This window comes from Rhinatrema bivittatum, chromosome 1 (assembly GCF_901001135.1).
Source record: "Rhinatrema bivittatum chromosome 1, aRhiBiv1.1, whole genome shotgun sequence".
NCBI lineage: Eukaryota > Metazoa > Chordata > Amphibia > Gymnophiona > Rhinatrematidae > Rhinatrema > Rhinatrema bivittatum.
In genome coordinates, this window is record NC_042615.1 from 798,014,636 (window position 1) to 798,037,019 (window position 22,384).

General features: G+C 44.4%; 1 long non-coding RNA gene across 1 annotated transcript in view; it reads right to left on the reverse strand.

The window, feature by feature from the left end:
* Positions 1-773: 773 nt before the first annotated feature.
* The window catches only part of LOC115078232, a 32,964-nt gene continuing 11,353 nt past the window's right edge, over positions 774-22,384 (reverse strand). The window contains exons 2-3 of the long non-coding RNA XR_003853100.1: positions 8,138-8,183; positions 774-1,452 (exon numbers count right to left, since the gene is read on the reverse strand). This is a non-coding gene — a long non-coding RNA (uncharacterized LOC115078232). The remainder of the gene's footprint in view (positions 1,453-8,137; positions 8,184-22,384) is intronic.

Here is a 22,384-nt window from a genome sequence, read left to right on the forward strand (position 1 = left end):
GTGAGGAAATGGGTTGATAGTTGTTGTAGTCAGTTGAGGAGACAGATGGATTCTTTAAAATTGGGGTAACAGCAGAAATTTTCAAGGAGTCTGACATGGTACCAGTGGCTTGGGATAAGCTGACAATTTGGACGATGGGTAATACAATATCATCTTTGACTAGTTTGAGTAAAACAGTTGAGAAAGGGGTGAAAGCGCAGGATGTGGGTTTCATTTTAGAGATAATGTTAGCAACAAAGTCAAAGGAGTCCCAGGAAAAGCCTGGGTCGGCAAGTGGAATGGGAGTGATACTTGGAGGAAATGAGTCAATCAAATTTTGAATCTTACATTGAAAGTGATTTTCGAAGGATTCACATAGAACATGAGGGGATATAGCTTCCGGGTATTTACACTTAGTTGGGGGGGGGGGGGGGGGGGCAGGTAATAGATTTAATGGTGTTAAATAGTATTTTAGGGTTGTTGTCAGTCTCAATATGTTTAGAATATAATTAATTTTTTTCTGAGTTAACAGCAGCTCTGCAGTGGCAAGTTTAGCATTGAATTGAGCAAGGGCATTTGAACTGTGTTTTTTCCACTTGTACTCCACTTGGCGTAGTTTTAGTTTATGTATGGTGAGGGTGTGAAAAAAACAATAAGCTAAAAGTCTGCTAGTTATATTGTCACAAATGGTTATTTTTTATATTTTGATGATTATATTCTATTTTTTATTTTTTATGGAGGACCAACCTATACAAAGCCCTTAACCCAACAGAATAAGGGAAAATCTATGTGAGTCCAATTTAATCTATTTTTTAATTTTTTTTCAATGCCACAAACTAGAGTCATTAATCATTCACCAACATTATAATCAGTGAGTACAGTGAGTTCAAAATAAATCAAATACAAAAAAAGTTCTACTTAGCTTGAAAACTCCAGTAATAAAAAAAAACACCTCGACAAGGATCCTTGTTTCGAGCAATGTCTGCATCAAGAGGTTAATATATCTGCAACACTCATTGATGTTATTTTTTATATTTCGTTGATTATTTTCTATTTTTTATATAGGACCAATCTATAGAAAGCCCTTAACCCCTCAGAATAAGAACAAATCTACGCAGGTCCAATTTAATCTTTTTTTTTTTCATTGTCACAAACTAGAGTCATTAATCATTCATCAACATGATAATTAGTCAGTATAGTGAGTTCAAAATATTTCAAACACAGAAATGCTGTACTTAGCTTTGAAAACTTAAGTAACAAAACACCATGACAAGGATTCTTGTTTCGAATAATGTCTGCATCAGGTGGTTAATACTCTATCCATAACAATTACTGATGGTCTGTCCTGTCGGTGTTTGAACCAGCACTGAAAAACATGAAGGGTGTGAGTAAACCATGGCCCATAGATAAAGGGCAGGAAACCTTGATGATGATCTCACATTGGATGCAGGGTTCCAGGGAAATGGGCAACAGCTGAAATTGAAAGGAAATACAAAGTAAGCATATACAGCAAAAATCCAAGCAGCAAGCAATGAGTGGAAGGCAGTTGTGTGACTGAGTGTGCCCTTGATGATGATGTCAAAGTGGGGGGTGGTATTCTCGGGGGGAGGTCAGCAGGAGTCCGTAGAAAAAGGCAGGAGCCCTTGATGATAATGTCATAGTGGGGGTAGAGTCCTGGGGGAGGTCATCAGCAGCTCATAGATAAGGGGCAGGAGCCCTTAATGATGATGTCACAGTGGGGGATGGAGTTCCAGGGGTGTTGGCAGCAGTTTGTAAATAAAGGGCAGGAGCCCTTGATGATGATGTCACAGAGGGGAGTGGGGTTCCAGGTGAGTCAACAGCAGCTCATAGATAAAGGACAGGAGCCCTTGATGATGTCACAGTCGGGAATGGGGTTCTGGGGGGGGGGGGGGGGGTGTCATCAGCATCCTGTAGATAAAGGGAAGGAGGCCTTAATGATGATGACATCACATGGGGGGGGGGGGGCTTCCACAAGATGGACTTGGGATCCTGGGAATACTTGAGGTATCAAATATCAAGCCTAAGTGAACCCTGGGGCATTTAAAATGCAACTTTTCTCATCCCCCATCTAGGTTGGGAGACATTTGTCAGAAAAAATGGGGTTTGAACCTAAGGCTCTGGTAGCTGCAAGCTGGAAACCTGTAGCAAAGCAATGAAGAATGCCAGTTTTTGAGGGAGTCAGAGAATAGTATATATTTGAAAGAGCAAGACATACCTCTTCAGGCTCCTCATTGGTCGAGCACTGGGTGTGCCCCAAATTGAGACCAACATATAAGCAGCACCAGGAAGGTATACCTTTGCTGGTCCAACAAATTCCTTGCCATATGCCCCATGGAAACCCTATTCCTCTGGCCTTCAATCCTATTCCTGCCTGACTTATCCCAGATACTCCTAGTCTTGTCCAGTCATCCCGATCTGAGCTGTCCATAAGGGGTTGCAAAGAGGAATGACCATCTTGGGCCCTTCACTTTGGTAGCCATATCCCCAACACTAAAAATTCAGTTGTAAGGCCTCACTTCTCTTGATTCTCCCTGGGACCTGTGCCCTTCTAAGATCAGCCATCCCAGTGACTCCTATTACAGCTCAAGTTCTCCTTGTGACTCCTGTTCTTGATCAAGTCATTCCAGAGACTCCTGCCCAAGTCTTCTCAGCAGCTCCTGTTTTCAACTCCCCATCTACCATCATGCCTACATCACCAGCTCACAGCTCCTGCTCAGCACATGGGCTTTACCACAATTATGGGGTCTAGACCCTCTAGGTACACTACCTCTTCACTGGGGCAAAACCTGACGTACTGATCCACAGTGAGCTCAGACATAGACACCAACTGCTTAATTTTAGGGCTTGACATTTGATCTATCCACAAGTCAAAGGCATTCATATTGGATACTTCCAATAGGTTAGACAATGAGATCCCCTCCCAAAAAGACTTCAAGGAAATTAATTTTAGATTTTCCCTTCGTTTTTGCCTTAACATGAGAATTTTAAAGATGTTGGGGTAGATTTTACAAATCTACGCGTGCGCGTACTTTTGTTCACGCACCAGGCACGAACAAAAGTACATGGGATTTTATAAGATGCGCGCGTAACCACGTGTATCTTATAAAATCCGGGTTGGCGCGCGCAAGGGGGTGCACATTTGTGAGCCCTGTGCACGCTGCCAGTTCCCTCCGAGGCCGCTCCAAAATCGGAGCGGCCTCGGAGGGAACTTTCCATTCACCCCCCCGCACCTTCCCCTCCCTTCCCTCCCTAACCCACCCCCCTGGCCCTATCTAAACCCCCTCCCTACCTTTATCTTAAAAGTTACTACTGCCTCCGGGCAGTAGTAATGCACGCCCCCAGACCACCCACACACCCCCAAACACACCCCCGATCCTAAGCCACGCCCCTACCACCCCTTTTTGCAAGCCCAGGGACTTATGCGTGTCCCGGGGCTTGTGCGTTCCGCCCGGCCTATGCAAAATAGGCTTGGCGCACGCAGGGGGGATTTAAAACATAGAAACATATAGAAACATAGAAATGACGGCAGAAGAAGACCAAACGGCCCATCCAGTCTGCCCAGCAAGCTTCACACATTTTTTCTCTCATACTTATCTGTTTCTTTTAGCTCTTGGTTCTATTTCCCTTCCTCCCCCACCATTAATGTAGAGAGCAGTGATGGAGCTGCATCCAAGTGAAATATCTAGCTTGATTAGTTAGGGGGTAGTAGGGGTAGTAACCGCCGCAATAAGCAAGCTACACCCATGCTTATTTGTTTTAACCCAGACTATGTTATACAGCCCTTATTGGTTGTTTTTCTTCTCCCCTGCCGTTGAAGCAGAGAGCTATGCTGGATATGCATCTAAAGTGAAGTATCAGGCACATTTGGTTTGGGGTTACGCACGTACCTTATGCGCGTAACCCTTTTAAAATCCGGCCCAAAATTTCTAGGGATCATCCATATTAACAGCCAAACAGATCACTGTGGGTGGCAGCCATCTTGGATATTGTTCATCCTATTTTTTTAGCCTCTTTCCTTTGTCACACTTGCTCCAAGCATATAAAGAATTGCTCAGTAAGGATCTGCATTTATTTGAAACAACATAAAGAATGTCAACAACATTGTCTATGTTGTTCTTGTCATTTTAGGTTTTCTCTTCTTTCAGTTTTAGCACATACTTAATAAATAAAACAAATAAAAAGAGAAATTATAACAATAAAAATTGACCCCCAAATGACTCAAAATGACATGAAATAACATTGTTTGGCCTCTACCCCCATATTGCTCAGTTTGATCTTACTCACTCATTTCTGTTCTATAATTGCAGGGAAGATTGGGTTCAAAATGCTCAGAACTATTAGTAAGCTAAATTCCAATGAAAATAACCAGAATAGATCATTTCTTTGTATTTCAGCATGAACTGAATCCATGTTGTGGTCATGCTTTCCTATTCTAGATTGTTTGAGAAAGCAATCTTCTAAAATCACTGACTTGAAGAGTGTTAAATAAAAAATAAAATCATGCTAATCTTTACTAAGGGCCAGATTTTGAATTGTTTACGTACGTGGCCGGGCCTTACGTGCTCCGGGCCAATATTCAAAAGGCTTAGCCACGCATGTAAACCCCCGGGATGCGTGTAAGTCCCAGGGTTATCGAAAGGGGCAGTCCAGGAGGTGGGGCGGGACGGGGCTAGAGGCGCCGGGCACAACGGCCATTTGCTGCTGTGCTCAGAAGCAGGAGCAAAATGTAGGATAAAGAATGTGGGGGGATTTAGGTTAGGGATGGGGGGAGGGCAGGATAGGGGAAGGGAAAAGGAGGTTAGGCTAGGAGGGTTGGGAAGTTCCCTCGAGGGGAACTGGGGAAGGCCCCGATGCGTCACCATGCAAATTTGCATAATTATTCCCTCCCCTTGAGCGAGCTGACCCATGCACGCACTAGCGCGCACATGTTATAAAGTTGCGCGTCCATGTGTGTGCACCAGGTAGTGCGTGCGAAATGTTTTAAAATCTACCCCTAATTCTTTTGCTTATTATTTCTATAGCACTATATTATAATGTACATATACATTTAAAAGATATTCCTTGCTTGATGAAACTTATAATCTAGCCAATACAACAAAACTATAGAGCCGAACCAATTTAGAGGATCAATTACCATGCCAATATTTTTTATTGTTGGAGGGATAAAATATTGCTGTGGCATTCCATTGTTAATTGGCCATTCCTTGCAAAAATATTGAGGTGGTATTCCTGTGATTTTTCCACAAGAAAAAATATTGCAGAGATATGTGAAATATTGCGCAATGGTGGACCCCTTTGTCCGAGGCCACCATAGTCTCAAAGGGCTGGCAGTGGCCCAAAATGCCCCTTTAACTATGTCAAATACCCCATCAAGGAAGAACTCACCCATCCACCCCGCTATCTGTGAAGGTGGCCCATAGTTAAAGAAATTTTAAAAATTGCTCAAAATGTCATATGATCATGCCTAACTCCTTCCAAACCCTCCCCTTTAAAGAAAATGCTCCCCCAGCTTCAACCCTCTCTGGGTGCTTCCCCTGAAGGCATCCTAGCCGCACACCTTCCAGTCCCTGGCCCTGTCATACATTAGAAGAACTTCCTACTGTGTAGTTAGTTGCCCTGCAGCCCCAGAAAGCTCCCTTAAGTTAAGTCCCTGGTGTCTAGTGAACAACCCACTCATCAGACCTTACCTTCTAGTTCACCACTCCGTATACCTTTGATGACATCCCAGGTATCTAGTGAGGCCCAGAGTGCATTCTAGAGTCTGGGCCAGTCGACACCACTCTTTCAAAATGGCACTAGCTGACTTTTGCCACATCACATGACAATGATATTGCATATGTCATTTCTTGTTGTCTTCAAAACACAACAATAGAAAAAAACAAAAAATTAATGGACAGATTTTCGAACCTCAGGCTGTGCGCACACAGAGACCATTTCAGAAATAGCCCGGCCACGTGCGCATTTCTTGCTATGCGCAGAAGTGCCAGGCCATCGAAAAGGGGCTGGCCGGGGGCGGGGTCTGGGTGAGGTGGGGGTCTAGCCGGGACAGCGCCATTAGATGCTGGAGTGCAGAATTTACTTCTGCTGCAAAGGAGCAGTAAGTAAGAAAACAAAAAATGTACACTAGCTAGGTAGGAGTTAGGAGTCAGGGAGGAGAGGGAAAAAAGGAGACAGAGTAGGAAGGGAAAATCCTACTCATGTCGCCATGCCTATTTTTGTAAAACCCTCCCCCCATGCGGACGCCGACATTAACATCGGCTGCACATGTGCACGCGGGAACCATATTTATAATATGCACACAGCAATGCGTGCAGGTTATAAAATTGGTGCGTCCATGTGCACATACCGGGAACCATGCACACATGGGCGTGCGCCTGCGGGTTTTAAAATTGACCTTTTAATGTTTTGTCTTTTCTCATTTAATGTGCACTATGTCTGCATAGTGCACACTATTCAGATACAATGCACACAATTTCCACAACTTAGCAAATTTTAAAAAAATAAGGGAAAACATTAACGAAAATAAAAATCAACCCCCAAACGACATGATATCATTTTTTGGCCTGCACACCCCTAGTGCTAAGATCCTTGATAACATTTTAGTGAGCAGATGGTAAACTATAATATTTAAGCTCATGCTAATGATCATAATCTGTTAAAAATTAAAGTATAATGAGCTCATGTGAATTATCTTCTTATTCACTAATTAGCAACCACATGCTATCTCCCAAAATGTACCACCCAATCTGGACCACATGTTAGGCACTGACTGCACATACTATAAAAGCCACCTTCTTGCCAGAGGCAATTTATTGCAGACATGGGTTTTTTTGTTTTTTGCAGAAGGAAATGCAGAGATATTCTGTGGGGACAGGCACTGAAGGGGATGATTAAGGCTGGGTGGGTTAAACATTGATGGAAAGGTGGATTGAGCAGAGGAGCAGAGAATAAACTAAAGACTGAATGAGAGAGAATAGAAAGCACCAGATATTTAACAAGTATACCCATAAACACACACACACACACGCAATGTAAAGAAAACATTTGGAAATTTTGTGGGGATGAGCAGGCCCAATATTTTCATTTTGGATCATTTTAATTTTGAAAGCCTGGCACGTGCATCAACTAGAAGTTGTGTGAAGAAGTCGAGCTTACATGCACTGACCACATTTTAAAAAGCTCCCAGATATGCACATAAAGGACTAGATTTTCTAACCTACGCACGGGTGGAGATTTGTGCGCACAACCCAGCGCATACAAATCTATGCCCGATTTTATAACATGCACCTTGCACGCACCGAGCCCTAGGGGAGCCCCGATGGCTTTCCCCGTTCCCTCCGAAATTGGAGCGGCCTTGGAAGGAACTTTCCTTTCGCCACCCCCCCCCCCCCCCCGCACCTTCCTCTCCCTTCCCTTATCTTACCCACCCCCCAGCCCTACCTAAATCCCCCCTACCTTTATTATTTAAGTTGCGCCTGCCTCTGGGCAGGTGTAGGTTGAGCGCGCTGGTTGGCGATCCTCTGGCCATGCCCCGCCCCAGACCGCCCACTCTCCTCCCCTTTTTTCAAGCCCCTGGACATTCGCGCATCCCGGGGCATGCACGCGTTGCCAAGCCTATGCAAAATAGGCTCAGTGCGTGCAGGAGCGGGTTTTCGGCGTTATGCGCGTAACCCCGAAAACCCGCCCCAATGTGTCTCCCATCCTGTTTGAAGGAGGGACCTCGGCTGTCTTCAACATTCATATACTGAAACATGCTGGTTACTGATCCGTTAAAGGGGTACCTCAGCCTGTGATTTCCAATTTTTTTTTATCAGGACCAAAGAACTCTGTACCTGTTTAGTGTTTAACCTTCACACTCCCTCTTCAGTATAACCATATTTACAGTGCGTGTTTATGAAATATTTAAAACAGTTCTAGCTCTGTCTGTTTCACTCTATTTTCTTCATGCTAGCGAAGGACAAGATGGCTACCATTTTGACCTACCACAAAAATGGCCATGGCATTTGCATAGGATTTCTAAAGATTAGAACAATCAGGGCTTGGTGGCAATGAAGTGTGGATCAGAAAAGCAAAGGGAATTGAATGGCACTCTCTCAATCTGATGACACAGCCGGAGAAAAAGGAAGCTTTACTTTACCTGAAATTTTTACTTTTGGCTTAGATGTTGTACATCTCCTCTCCATCTGTCACAGTAAATGCAGAAAAATGTTTTATCTGCTGTTATAATCAAAACAGTATTAAGACAGGATGACACATTTTTATTATTAAGGAAACACTCTTCTAGCATAAAATGCTGAATATGACCCTGTACGTGATGCTCTAAAAAGAAAATATCTGAGCAATATACATTTTCCAAGATGGATCACTGCTTTCCACATTCTCTTTCAGTAGTAATTTATTTCCTACAAGGCGCTGATCCTTGCTTGTAACCTTGAACCCCTGGTCAGTAAATAATCACTGAATTCCCTCTTTAGCTCTTCTTGTTAAAGCAGTTAAGTTTAATATCTGTCCAAACCTCTAGAAATATTCGTGATTTATAGATTCTACAACACTTCACTGTGTGTTACAGTTTATGGCAATTTGTGTCATTAAACAGATTACACAAATTGCCATTACCGGATGTAATGTACTATGCAAAGCTGAAAGCATGAAGAGAATGCTATTTTTTGTTTTCTCTTCTGCATGTTTGCATTGCTTTATAGCATATTTTCCCGATTAAGTTAATGAAAATGTGCATCATTAGGGTGTACTGAATATATATTTTTTTTTATTCTACAATTTCTTGTCCTTTTATTGCTTCTTTGGTGTTTTTTTTTTAACCCCCATCACTGGCATACCTTTCCTCTAAATTAACCAGCAAATCAGGTGAGACCTTGTCAGTGTCATTGATATGCTTGAAAATTGACTGCTAGGGTATACCATGCCATGGTCTCTCATTCTATCCTCTGGGAGAGAGCAAATTATCTCTGATGTGTGCTCAGCTGAAGAATACCCAAGAGAAGGAAATGTATGTAGTTTGCTACCAGTGAATACAATGTAGGGAACAGTAATATATGCATGCATTCTTAACTCACAGAGGATGACAGCTCACTCTGGAGTGATTTTATCCAAAAATAAAGGGAAGGGTTGACATTACCATACTCATTCTCTATGCTATCTCTAAGAATGCAATACATTAACCTTAATAACGGTTTTGCTCTACTTGCTGGATCATATTTATGGGCTTCCTTATTTTTATTGAAGAATGTGTATATTCATTCCTGAAAAATGGAATTCATTCCTTCTCGTTCAATAATCCATACAGTACCATTACGATACGATTGTTATTTTTACCCATATCGCCTCTAATATTCTGAACATACAGCTCCATAGTGCAGCAGCTTCCCAGAGACCAAACAATCTATGCAGTTGCCTCTTTCAAAGGAGATGACTATTTTCGAAACTATTTACTCAATTCAATAGGGATTGAGGCACATAAAATGCCTGTCTGAAAATTGCACGCGGAATCTTAACTACGTTTAGGAGATGAATTCCTGAAGGCATGTGTTGGATCGGGGGTCAATAAACAAAACACGTGGGCTGTATTTGTGTGATTTTCTGAAGAAACTCTACCAAATAAAAAGCAGGTGAAATGTCCACAGGTACTTTGGTGCCTGCAGCTTGTCTCAAAGTGAAAGTGCATGCATACCTTCTCTTGGAAAACTGGTGGGAAAAGGGTGCATGGACTTTGTTACAATGTGGGCTCTTTGAATATTGCCCCCCTCCCCCAAAAGTGCAGTCATCTTGGGATCATGGACAATAAGTTGCTATCATATTGAGCTTACTAACCAAACCCCACAACCAAAAAGACCACAAAACAGCAGCATTTAACGGAAAGATTAAATTGGAGGTGTCTGTGGGGGGAGGGGAATTCCTGAGCATTTCCATGCCCAATAGCCATGAAACTGGAACCAAAGTCAATAATTGTCCCATAGTTGCTCAAATATTGAATGGTCCATTATAAAGATTTTGAAATAATGTACTTTTTTTTTTTTTAATTTTACTGGACAGCAATACTTTTTAAAGGACATTGTAAAAGATGTTGTGTTACAGCACATGAGCGTTTGAGACCAAACAGGTCCCTTCTTCAAGTACCATCAGCATTGCGCTTTTTTTTTTTTTTCTTTTCAGCTGGGTAAATTGCCAATTCAGGCAATGGTTAACTGTGAGATCTTATTTATTTATATAGTTACACTTTTCGCTTCATTGCCAAAAAAGTAGTTTGAGGTGGAGCAAAACAATCAAATACAATAAAATTTAAAAACAGACAACATGAAATCTAAAATCATATAAATTTAACATCAAACAAAGAGACTTTCAAGTGTTTGAGGACTTTGGATTTGTAGTATCAGCCCTTTTGGTTGGCAGGTTGCATATATGGGTGTAGATCTTCAAATACAGCCAGTTAAGTGAATTTGCCGGGAAAGACTTTTCTGGCTAACCCACAAGGGATATTCTGCAGCATGGCTATGCCACTGAATATTCCCAAATAAATAGTAGTTAGCCGGATAAATCTTATTCGGCTAACTTTAGATCTGCTATTGAGTAAGTCTAACTTAAGAACATAAGAACATAAGAAATTGCCATGCTGGGTCAGACCAAGGGTCCATCAAGCCCAGCATCCTGTTTCCAACAGAGACCAAACCAGGACACAAGAACCTGGCAATTACCCAAACACTAATCTGGTTATCTTAAAGGGATACGTTTGAATATCACTACTTAACCAGATAACTGCTTGATTCACTAAGGGGTAGATTTTAAAAGAAGCGCGATCAGCCTACTTTTGCTTGCGCATCAGACTCAAGCAAAAGTACGCTGGATTTTAGTAGATACGCGCGGAGCCGGCTATCGGTTTTGTATAGCCTGCGCGCGCCGAGCCGCGCTGCCACCCCCCGTTCCCTCCAAGGCCGCTCCGAAATCGGAGCGGCCTCGGAGGGAACTTTCCTTGCCCTCCCCTCACCTTACCCTCCCTTCCCCTACCCTAACCCACCCACCCGGCCCTGTCTACACCCCCCCTTACCTTTGTCGGGGATTTACGCCTCCCGGAGGGAGACGTAAATCCCCGCGCGCCAGCGGGCCTGCTGCGCGCCGGGCCGCGACCTGGGGGCGGGTACGGAGGGCGCGGCCACGCCCCCGGACCGCCCCAGGCCGTAGCCACGCCCCCGTACCCGCCCCCAAAACGCTGCCGACACGCCCCCGAAACGCCGCGACGACCGGGCCCGCCCCCGACACGCCCCCCGACACGCCCCCCTCCGAAAACCCCGGGACGTACGCGAGTCCCGGGGTCTGCGCGCGCCGGTAGGCCTATGTAAAATAGGCTTACCGGCGCGCAGGGCCCTGCTCGCGTAAATCCGCCGGGTTTTGGGCGGATTTACGCGAGCAGGGCTCTGAAAATCCGCCCCTAAGGCTTTTCTCCCATTGCGTGTCTATGGGAAAATACCTTGATGAATCAGTCCCTTATAATAAAGCTCTGGAATTTGTTGCCAGAGGATGTGGTTAGTGCAGTTAGTGTAGCTGGGTTAAAAAAAGGTTTGGATAATTTCTTGGAGGAAATGTCCATTAACGGCTATTAATCAAGTTTACTTAGGGAATAGCCACTGCTATTAATTGCATCAGTAGCATGGGATCTTCTTAGTGATTGGATAATTACCAGGTTCTTGTGGCCTGGTTTGGCTTCTGTTGGAAACGGGATGCTGGGTTTGGTCTGACCCAGCATGGCAATTTCTTATCTTCTTATGTTCAGGATAAATAGCTTCTTCTCAGAATGCCTGTATCCCACTCACCACTTATCCGGCTAACTACTTAAGCCAGATAAGTAATTAACCAGCTAAGTGGTGGCCATTGAATATTGGCCTCATTATACATTTTACACTGTTCTGAAATGCTACAAATTTTGACCTCTCTGGGAAATTGAGTATAAAATCAGTTTGATTTTCAAAGGTTTTGTCTGGGTAACTTTTGGAGTTACCCAGATAAATCTTAAAATTTGAATTTCCTGCCCCTTTCACCGGTGAAATTTTATCTGGATAAATCATTGCCCAGCTAAAATTTAGCCAGATTAAAAGAGGGAGAAAGAGTGTGTGGAAGGTGTTGGGGAGGAAAGCCTTTTCAGTGGTGCAACTAAAATATATCTCTCTAGCACAGATTTCCATAGGGATGTGCATTCGTCTTGGTTCGGCCACCCCGAAAAATGATGCAAAATTTTGGGAAAATTCACTCCAAGATGAGATTTGGGTAAGGTTCTCTCAACCTAGCTTGATGGACTCTCTACCTGGGTAACATCAAGCTAGGTTGAGAGAACATTGCCCAAATCTCATCTTGGAGTGAGTTTCCTCACTCCGAAGGCCAGCAAATCTTCACAAGAGACCACTGTTCTGTTCGTAGGTATCACATAGAATGTCAAAGTGGCCCCTAACCCCCTACACTCTTACCTAATCCCCACCTCGAGTTACTAAGTGGCCCTACCATAGGGATACAAATACCTACCTATGGGCCATGATATTATAGCCAGTCTCTCTCTCCCAGGATCATTAAACATGGTCCCCCAGTGGTTGAATGCAGGAAATACAACAGGTCTGGCACTTATCACAGATTCTGAAATGGTATTGCAATTTGTGCTAACATAGCTCTTCACACAGGTAATTAGCAATACATGCTATATTAACATGCCCCTTTTGCTATCGCATGCGGTACTTATCGCATTTTGATAAATCCAGGCCTAAGAAATCAAGTTCTTTTGAAAATATAAGGATTATGTTAATAGACTTGTCCTTAGAAATGGTCTGGCTTCTCCATAGAAGTGGTTTTATTTTTTCTCAAAAAGAGAGTATTCAGGTAACAGGAGGGAATGATTCTGCCCATAATAAAACTAGTCAGTGTTTCATTGAACTGGTTGAGCTGGAGTACTTGCCCTGACTTTAAGTCAGTTGTTTAAAATTTAATACTAGGGGAAACACCCCTAAAATGGCCGGCTGAGAAGCCATGCTGGCGAGAAGCTCCTGACGTTTCCCTTGTTTAAGCTTACCTTATGCCACACACGAAGCGCAAAGCGAGGGTACAGGGAGGAAAAAGTACCTCTACCCTGTTGGATTCTATACAACTCCACATAGGGAGTTTTTTTGTGTCTCAACCACCACAGACGCCGAGTGAGCAGGTCAATGAAGGGACGGCAAGGGAACATCTTTAAGCCATGGATCTCCTATCAGACCAGCACCACCAGGTCGGGGCGAGGAACAAAGACATTTGGTGACTGCAGAACCATCAGGTGAATCCCAAGGAGGGATAGGCACGGTCTGGAAGAGTTTAACACCTGTAGGACTTACCATCGTGGGCGAATCGACAGCCCCTCCAGAGTATTGGATGTGAGGGACTGAGGAATGTCGGAATGCTGAGTTCATCTGGCCTGGGTAATGTTGCCAATGTAGCAGAGAGAGGAGGAGGAGAGGTTCCGGAAACTGTAAAGCTGGAAAGTATATTGCAGTCTTCTTCAGAAGTGACACTTTTCACTATTTGGATTGCATTGCAATCATTGGAAAAATCTATAATTGTACTCACTGAAAAGTTGTTGATACTAAAAATCAAGTACTTCAGAATACAAATGGATTGATTCAACAAAATAGTTGCTTATTAGAAATTCAACAAAATAGTTGCTTATTAGAAATCAAACACCTCCTTACCAGCTTAAACCTAGTCCTTAATGCGTCGAAAACGGAATATCTCCTTATAGCACCTGAAAACAACATCACGCTCTCAAAGCCACCTACCCTCCTACAAACCACCCATGTAAGAGATCTAGGAGCCATCCTAGATAACCGTCTTAACCTCAAACCATTCATAAACCGAACTACAAAAGACTGCTTCCACAAATTACATATTCTGAAAAGAATAAAGCCACTTTTCCACGCGCAAGATTTTAGATCAATCCTGCAAGCAATAATCTTCTCCAAACTAGATTATTGCAATTCTCTACTACTAGGCCTCCCAGCTTCTTACACCAAGCCTTTACAAATGGTACAGAACACAGCAGCTAGAATACTTACAAACTCCAGGAAAATCGACCATATCTCCCCCATCCTCAAAGACCTTCATTGGTTACCGATCCACTTCAGAATTATGTACAAAACCATCATGATTATCTACAAGAACATCCATCAACACACTCAACTTGACTTACAAATCCCTTTTAAAAAATACACAGCCGCCAGACCCATCAGGGAACATTACAAAGAATCACTTCAGGTACCTCATGCCAAAACTTACCAACATAAATCCTACAGTTCAAGAGCTCTTTCATCAGCAGGTCCAATCCTTTGGAACTCCATCCCACCGGACTTAAGACAAGAACCATGCGCTCCAACTTTTAGGAAGAGACTAAAAACGTGGCTTTTTAAAAAAGCGTTCCCAGAACTGGATTAAATTCCCCACCCATCAGCACAAACACAAAGTTAGTGAACTGTAATAAACCCACTAACTTCATACGCAGTCACAGCATCTTATTATTATAATTCACAATAGCATCATATTTGATCATTTTTGCTACTCATCTATATTTTTATAATACTATACATATTTATTAATTGATACAGTTGGCTAAAATGTTAATATTCTTCCTTCAATTTCCTCCCCCTTTCAGATCCTAGTTATTTTTCCTTGTTTTTTGTAACTTTCTCACATCCTAAATATTGTTATTATATCTGTTAAGTTTCATTCTATATGTGACGTTGAATTGGGAAATGTTTTACTATGTTACTCTCTGCCTTTACTCACATTGTTAATTGTAAACCGGGTTGATGTGATTCCTATCATGAAACTCGGTATAATAAAAATAATAAATAAATAAATAAATAAATAAATAAATAAAATTCAAAACTTGAGTTGGTGGAGGGACGATTGAAGGAAGTAGAAAAAATACAAGTTAATTTAGTACAGAAGGAGACAGAGGTGGATAAGAGACTTGAGAAAATAAAAAATAATATGAGATCACACAATTTAAGATTCTTAAATTTTCCAGTTTTGAGGAATATTTCCCCTGTTATGTAACTCAGATCTTGAAAATTACGGAGGAGTTAAAACCTGTAGTGACAAAAGCATTTTTACCTTCCATATACTGAATCTAATCATGAAAACATGGAGGAACAAATATTACCTGATTTAACTACGCTGCTTGAATCCTCACAAGAAATGGTGGTGACACAAAGGAGACCGTTATTGATCTCCTTTGCATTCCTTATGGACCAAAATAACATATTCAAACATTTCTTCAGAAATAGTTAAGCCATTTTCTTTGGGCAAAAAATATGGGGGTAGATTTTTTAAAACTGCGCGATCGCGTACTTTTGTTTGCGCAGCAGGCGCAAACAAAAGTATGCTGGATTTTATAAGATACGCGCGTAGCCGCGCGTATCTTCTAAAATCCTGGATTGACGCGCGCAAGGCTGCCGATTTTGGGCAGCTGGTGCGCGCCGAGCAGCCTGCCTCCGTTCCCTCCGAGGCCGCTCCGAAATCGGAGCGGCCTCGGAGGGAACTCTCTTTCGCCCTCCCCTCACCTTCCCCTCCCTTCCTCTACCTAAACCACCCCCCCGGCCCTATCTAAACCCCCCCTACCTTTATCCATGGATTTACGCCTCCCGGAGGGAGACGTAAATCCACACGCGCCAGCGGGCTGCTGGCGTGCCGAGACCCGACCTGGGGGCGGTTCTGGAGGGCGCGGCCACGCCCCCGGAACGCCCCGGCCCGAAACCATGCCCCCGGGCCCGCCCCCGAAACGTCACGCCCCGCCCCCAAAATGTCGCATCGTTCGGCCCCACCCCCGACACACCCCCTTCCAAAAACCCCGGGACCTACGCACGTCCCGGGGTTCTGCGCGTGCCGGTGGCCTATGGAAAATAGGCTCGCCAGCGCGCAAGGCCCTGCTCACGTAAATCCGGGCGCTCCCGGACCCCCGCTGGACTTTTGGCAAGTCTTGTGGGGGTCAGAAGGGTCCCCAAGAATTGCCAAAAGCCCCTGGTGGTCCAGTGGGGGTCCGGGAGTGATCTCCTGCACTCGGGCCATCGGCTGCCAGTAATCAAAATGGCGCCGATAGCCTTTGCCCTTACTATGTCACAGGGGCTACCAGTGCCATTGGTCAGCCGCGGTCACATGGTAGGAGCACAAGATGGCGCGGGCCATCCAGTGCTCCTACCATGTGACAGGGTCCGGCCAATGGCACGGATACCCTGTCACATGGTAAGGGCAAAGGGCCATCGGCGCCATTTTGATTAGTGGCAGCCGACGGCCCGGGAGTGGGAGATAACTCCAGGGACCCCCACTGGACCACCAGGTACCTGGGGGGTTGGGAGGGTGGGGGAAGCTAAGGTATTAGTTTTAAAAGGTCGGGGTGGGTTTTTTGTTTATCGGCTCGGGCGCAGTCGATAAACAAAACCGCAATCGGGCCCGATGAAAAAAAAAAACACATCAAGCCCAGTATGGCATTTTCTTATGTTCTTATGTCTTTACTATGTTTGCAGCTCATGCTGACCCAGAGTAAATGGGACCAGTTGCCACAGCCAGCGAGGTAGGCAGCACAGAAGTGGAGCAGCAGCTGATATCTTTGTTTATTAGTTTCCCTGTGGTTTAGTAACTCTGCAATACTAATATCACTTAGAAATGAATATCGTGATACCGACTGGCTGGTTTTTTTTAATGTATTTTTTATTGAAATTTAACAAATTATTTTCAAGAAATTACACATCTTGATTTGAAATCACAGATACAATATAATAGCCAAAAATTGTAAAGTACATACTTAAATATACAGAGAAAAATATATACTAGGAAAAAAGAAATATATTCTAAGGCAAGCTATTGGTATCTCAACCAAAGTCCACAATATTGGATCCAAGGGTAGAACCTGAGGAAAAAAAAAATTGTACCAAAACAATTTGAGATAGGAAAAAGGAATTGTTGTACAGGGTGCAATTACTTCACTAGTGGACTTGTGTCATATTTTACATTCACTCAGCAGAGATTGGAAAGGAGCTACCAACTAAAGGCATTTTATCGGCAAGAAAAGCCAAAAGCTGATTTGGTTAGAAAAAAATATACGATAGACCAAGATATTTTACAAGGCACTTACAAGGAATCTTTAACAAAAACATAGCTCCTATCTCAATGCCCCTAGGTCTTAACAGCAGAAACTATTTCCTTCTTTTTTGCATTGATCTAGAAAGATCTGGAAAAATATTAACTTTATACCCCAAAAAGATTTTTGTATGATGCCAGAAAAACATTTTTAACATCCATTCCTTGTCTGCTTCAAGCAGAAACAAGACTACCAATGTGAAGAACAATAGAGTCCTTCTGAGACGTTTCCAAGATTTCTGTTAAGTTTAACTGCGGAGAAGTAATAGGTGTTATATTTTGAATTCCTTTTGGATCTAAAGGCACCTTATCTTGCGCGCCCCGTCCGTGCCCGGCCCATGCATGGGCCTGCTCATCTTGATAACTCCTCTGCATGTCATGTGTAGGCCTCCCCATCGGCAGCCGCGAGCTCCGCTAGGCCTCGGCGTACCGCGGTGGTGGTCGCTGGGCCTTCCACTGCGCACCAGGCCTTACGCCGGAGTACTGCGTCTCCAGTGGCGTCGGCCATGCCCCTATGTGCTAGAGATGTGAATCGTGTCATCGATCGTCTTAACGATCGATTTCGGCTGGGAGGGGGAGGGAATCGTATTGTCGCCGTTTGGGTTTTTAAAATATCGTGAAAATCGTTAAAATCGTGAACCGGCACACTAAAACACCCTAAAACCCACCCCGACCCTTTAAAATAAATCCCCCACCCTCCCGAACCCCCCCAAAATGCCTTAAATTACCTGGGGGTCCAGCGGAGGTCCGGAACGACCTCCTGCAATCGAATCGTGTTGTCTTCGGCTGGCGCCATTTTGCAAATGGCGCCATTTTGCAAAATGGCGGCGCAAAGTGGAGGCTTGAACCCACAAGCCTTGAATTAATTCTTAGAAGTGCTAGTGTGGGGGCTTGAACCCATGAACTTAGGATCAAAGTCTTTTATTGAATATATGGAAGGATCAGAGTCTCTTCACCATAGACATTGCACCACATGCCAAGGCAAGGAAGCATAGGCAGGGACTTCCTAATATAGTTCCATCAATCAGGGCACGCCACGGAGCTAGGACCCACCCCTGGCCTTACAAGATGCTGGGCGGTCCGCGCGCGCACATAGTAGGGATGTGAATCGTTTTTTGACGATTTAAAATATCGTCCGATATATTTTAAATCGTCAAAAATCGTTAGAGCCACGATACAATACCAATTCCCCCGATTTATCGTCAAAAAATCGTAAATCTGGGGAAGGGGGTGGGCGGGAAAACCGGCACACTAAAACACCCTAAAACCCACCCCGACCCTTTAAAATAAATCCCCCACCCTCCCGAACCCCCCCAAAATGCCTTAAATTACCTGGGAGTCCAGCGGGGGTCCGGAACGACCTCCTGCAATCGAAACGTGTTGTCTTCGGCCGGCGCCATTTTGCAAAATGGCGGCGCAAAATGGCGCCGGCCGAAGACAACACGATTCGACTGCAGGAGGTCGTTCCGGACCCCCGCTGGACCCCCAGGTAATTTAAGGCATTTTGGGGGGGTTCGGGATGGTGGGGGATTTATTTTAAAGGGTCGGGGTGGGTTTTAGTGTGTTTTAGTGTGCCGGTTTTCCCGCCCTCCCCCTTCCCCAGATTTACGATTTTTTGACGATAAATCGGGGGAATTGGTATTGTATCGTGGCTCTAACGATTTTTGACGATTTAAAATATATCGGATGATATTTTAAATCGTCAAAAAACGATTCACATCCCTACTATGTGCGCGCGCGGACCGCCCAGCATCTTGTAAGGCCAGGGGTGGGTCCTAGCTCCGTGGCGTGCCCTGATTGATGGAACTATATTAGGAAGTCCCTGCCTATGCTTCCTTGCCTTGGCATGTGGTGCAATGTCTATGGTGAAGAGACTCTGATCCTTCCATATATTCAATAAAAGACTTTGATCCTAAGTTCATGGGTTCAAGCCCCCACACTAGCACTTCTAAGAATTAATTCAAGGCTTGTGGGTTCAAGCCTCCACATCCATGAAACCAAGAATGCTTGATTCCAAGTCTGTGGGTTCAAGGTCCCACTTCGAGAATTCCAAGAACATCCACACTAATTGGAACATCGATATCCTGTTCAGCTGCTCACCCCAGACCTTGCTCTTGTTGACTGTCTCCTGAGTTGTACCGTTCTATCCAGTTTTCAAGTCCACGGTGGCTGGAGATCCATGGCCCGGCTGGATTACCATTGAGCACAGCATGGCATTGTATTGTGTGTGTTAGGTTGCTGCTTTGTTCCAGCATCCTCCTGTTCCTGTGTCTGTCTGTTTGTCTTCCCAGATAGTACCCTAGGACTGTCTCTGGTACTGACCTTGACCTTCCTGTCTGCTGCTTGCATCCTGACCTCTGCCTGCCTTGTGACCTTGTCTGACCTCTGCCTTGTTGACTGATCCTTGCATTCTGACCTCAGCTACCATTGACTACGGCTCTTGATTCTGGCTCTATACCTTGCCTAGTCCTGGTCTACACTGCTTGGGCCTTCCTTGCCTCTCCAGGCCAATAGTGTGAACTCTGACGGTACTCCCTTGCTGATTGTGGGCATGCCTCTCTACTACCTGTCCAGGAGGCCCACCTAAGTCCAAGTGGCCCAGGTCCCTACAGGCTCCATCAGGGGGACCTTGGGATTCCAGTGGTGAAACTCATCCAAGCCTCTGTCTCCTCCTGTGCTCCGCCCCCCTGGGGGCAGGTGCTTCCTGGTCCCTACCAGGAAGTGGTTCTCCACTGCTCCAGGACAATGGTCCATCTCTGAGCACACCTTATTCTTAATGGAAAGAATATAATACATTTTTGAAGTTACAAGATTTTCAATATATATATATATGATCTGGAAAGGAATATGATGAGTGAGGTTATCAGATTTGCAGATGATACAAACTTATTCAGAGTAGTTAAATCACAAGTGGATTATGATACATTACAGGAGGACCTTGCAAGACTGGAAGATTGGGCATCCAAATGGCAGATTAAATTTAATGTGGACAAGTGCAAGGTGTTGCATATAGGGAAACATAACCCTTGCTGTAGTTACACGATGTTAGGTTCCATATTAGGAGCTACCACCCAGGAAAAAGATCTACGCATCATAGTGGATAATACTTTAAAATTGTCAGATCAGTGTGCTGCAGCAGTCAAAAAAGCAAACAATGTTAGGAATTATTAGGAACGGAATGGTTAATAAAATGGAAAATGTCATATTGCCTCTATATCGCTACATGGTGAGACCACACCTTGAATACTGTGTACAATTCTGGTCGACACATCTAAAAAAAGATATAGTTTCGATGGAGAAGGTACAGAGAAGGGCAACCAAAATGTTAAAGGGGATGGAACAGCTCCCCTATGAGGAAAGCCTGAAGAGGTTAGGGCTGTTCAGCTTGGAGAAGAGACAGCTGAGGTGGGATATGATAGAGGTCTTTAAGATCATGAGAGGTCTTGATCGAGTAGATGTGAATCAGTTATTTACACTTTTGAATAATAGAAGAACTAGGGGGCATTCCATGAAGTTAGCAAGCAGCACATTTAAGACTAATCGGAGAAAATTCTTTTTCACTCAATGCAAAATTAAGCTCTGGCATTTGTTGCCAGAGGATGTGGTTAGTGCAGTTGGTGTAGCTGGGTTCAAAAAAGGTTTGGATAAGTTCTTGGAGGAGAAGACCATTAACGGCTATTAATCAAGTTTAGCTAGGGAACAGCCACTGCTATTAATTGCATCAGTAGCATAGGATCTTCCTAGTGTTTGGGTAATTGCCAGGTTCCTGTGGCCTGGTTTGGCTTCTGTTGGAAACAGGATGCTGGGCTTGATGGACCCTTGGTCTGACCCAGCATGGCAATTTCTTATGTTCTTGTTCTGGAACTCTAAGGGTTTCCAACATATACTTCTTCCTCATTTCTTTTGGTGGAGTAAACTGGTCCTTAGGAAAGTTTATAAAATGGAGATTTTTCCCTTTTATGATATTTTCCAATCTGGTAGACAGTAACTGGTTGTCTTTCATCAAAGATGTTTGAAGGTATAATTTACTAAGTCCTGCTGTATTTGGGCGATATTATTCTTATTCACATTACCTTCTTTTTCCAAGTTCCCAATTCGAGAATCTAAATTCCCCAAGTAAGCATAAACTGGGGCCATTTGGTTGGAAATATTTATATTCAGTGTTTGTATGGCCTCCCAAATTGTATCCAAAGAAATAATGGCTGGTCTAACCAAATCAATTTTAGACATCTCCGGTAATACGAGCTTCTCTCCAATCCCATCTCCAGCACAGTGTATCTGACTGTTTCCCCAGTTCCCGATGTTAACAAGGAGGGGACGAAAATGGCCTCTGATGTCTCCTCTTGTCCCCACTCACTAGGAGTCCAACTGCCATTTAGGGATGTGAATCGTGTGCCCGATCGTTTTAACGATCAGGTTCGGCTGGAGGGAGAAAAAAATCTGATCGGTAGAGATGTGAATCGGAATCGGTTCCGATTCCTATCCACATCGCTAATTTTTTTTTAGTGAGGCCCAAGCCGATAAAAAAAAAACCCCACCCCCAACCCTTTAAAATTGACCCCTTAGCTTCCCCCACCCTCCCGAACCCCCCCAAAACCTTTTACAAATACCTGGTGATCTAGCGGAAGTCCCGAGAGCGACCTCCCGTTCTCGGGCCATCGGCTGCGCTAATAAAAATGGCGCTGATGGCCCTTTGCCCTTACCATGTGACAGGGTATCCATGCCATTGGCCGGCTCCAGTCACATGGTAGGAGCACTGGATGGCCGGCGCCATTTTTAAAGATGGCGCCGATCGCCTTTGCCCTCACTATGACAGCGATCGGCACAATTTTGAGTATAGGGATCGGACGCCGGCGTGCAAGGAGGTCGCTCCCGGACCCCTGTTGGACTTTTGGCAAGTCTTGTGGGGGTCAGAAGGCCCCCCCAAGCTGGCCAAAGGTCCCTGTGGGTCCAACGGGGGTCCCGGAGTGACCTGCCGTCCGACGCCAGGACTCAAATTGGCGCCGATAGCCTTTGCCCATACTATGTCACAGGGGCTACCGGTGCCATTGGTCAGCCCCTGTCACATGGTAGGAGCACAAGATGGTGCCGGTGACCATGTGATACGGACTGACCAAAGGCACCGGTAGCCCCTGTGACACAGGCTATCGGCGCCGTGATGAAACCGGCCAACGAGTGCAGCGATGGCTTCCTGACTCCCCGCTGGACCACCAGGGCGTTTTGGTAA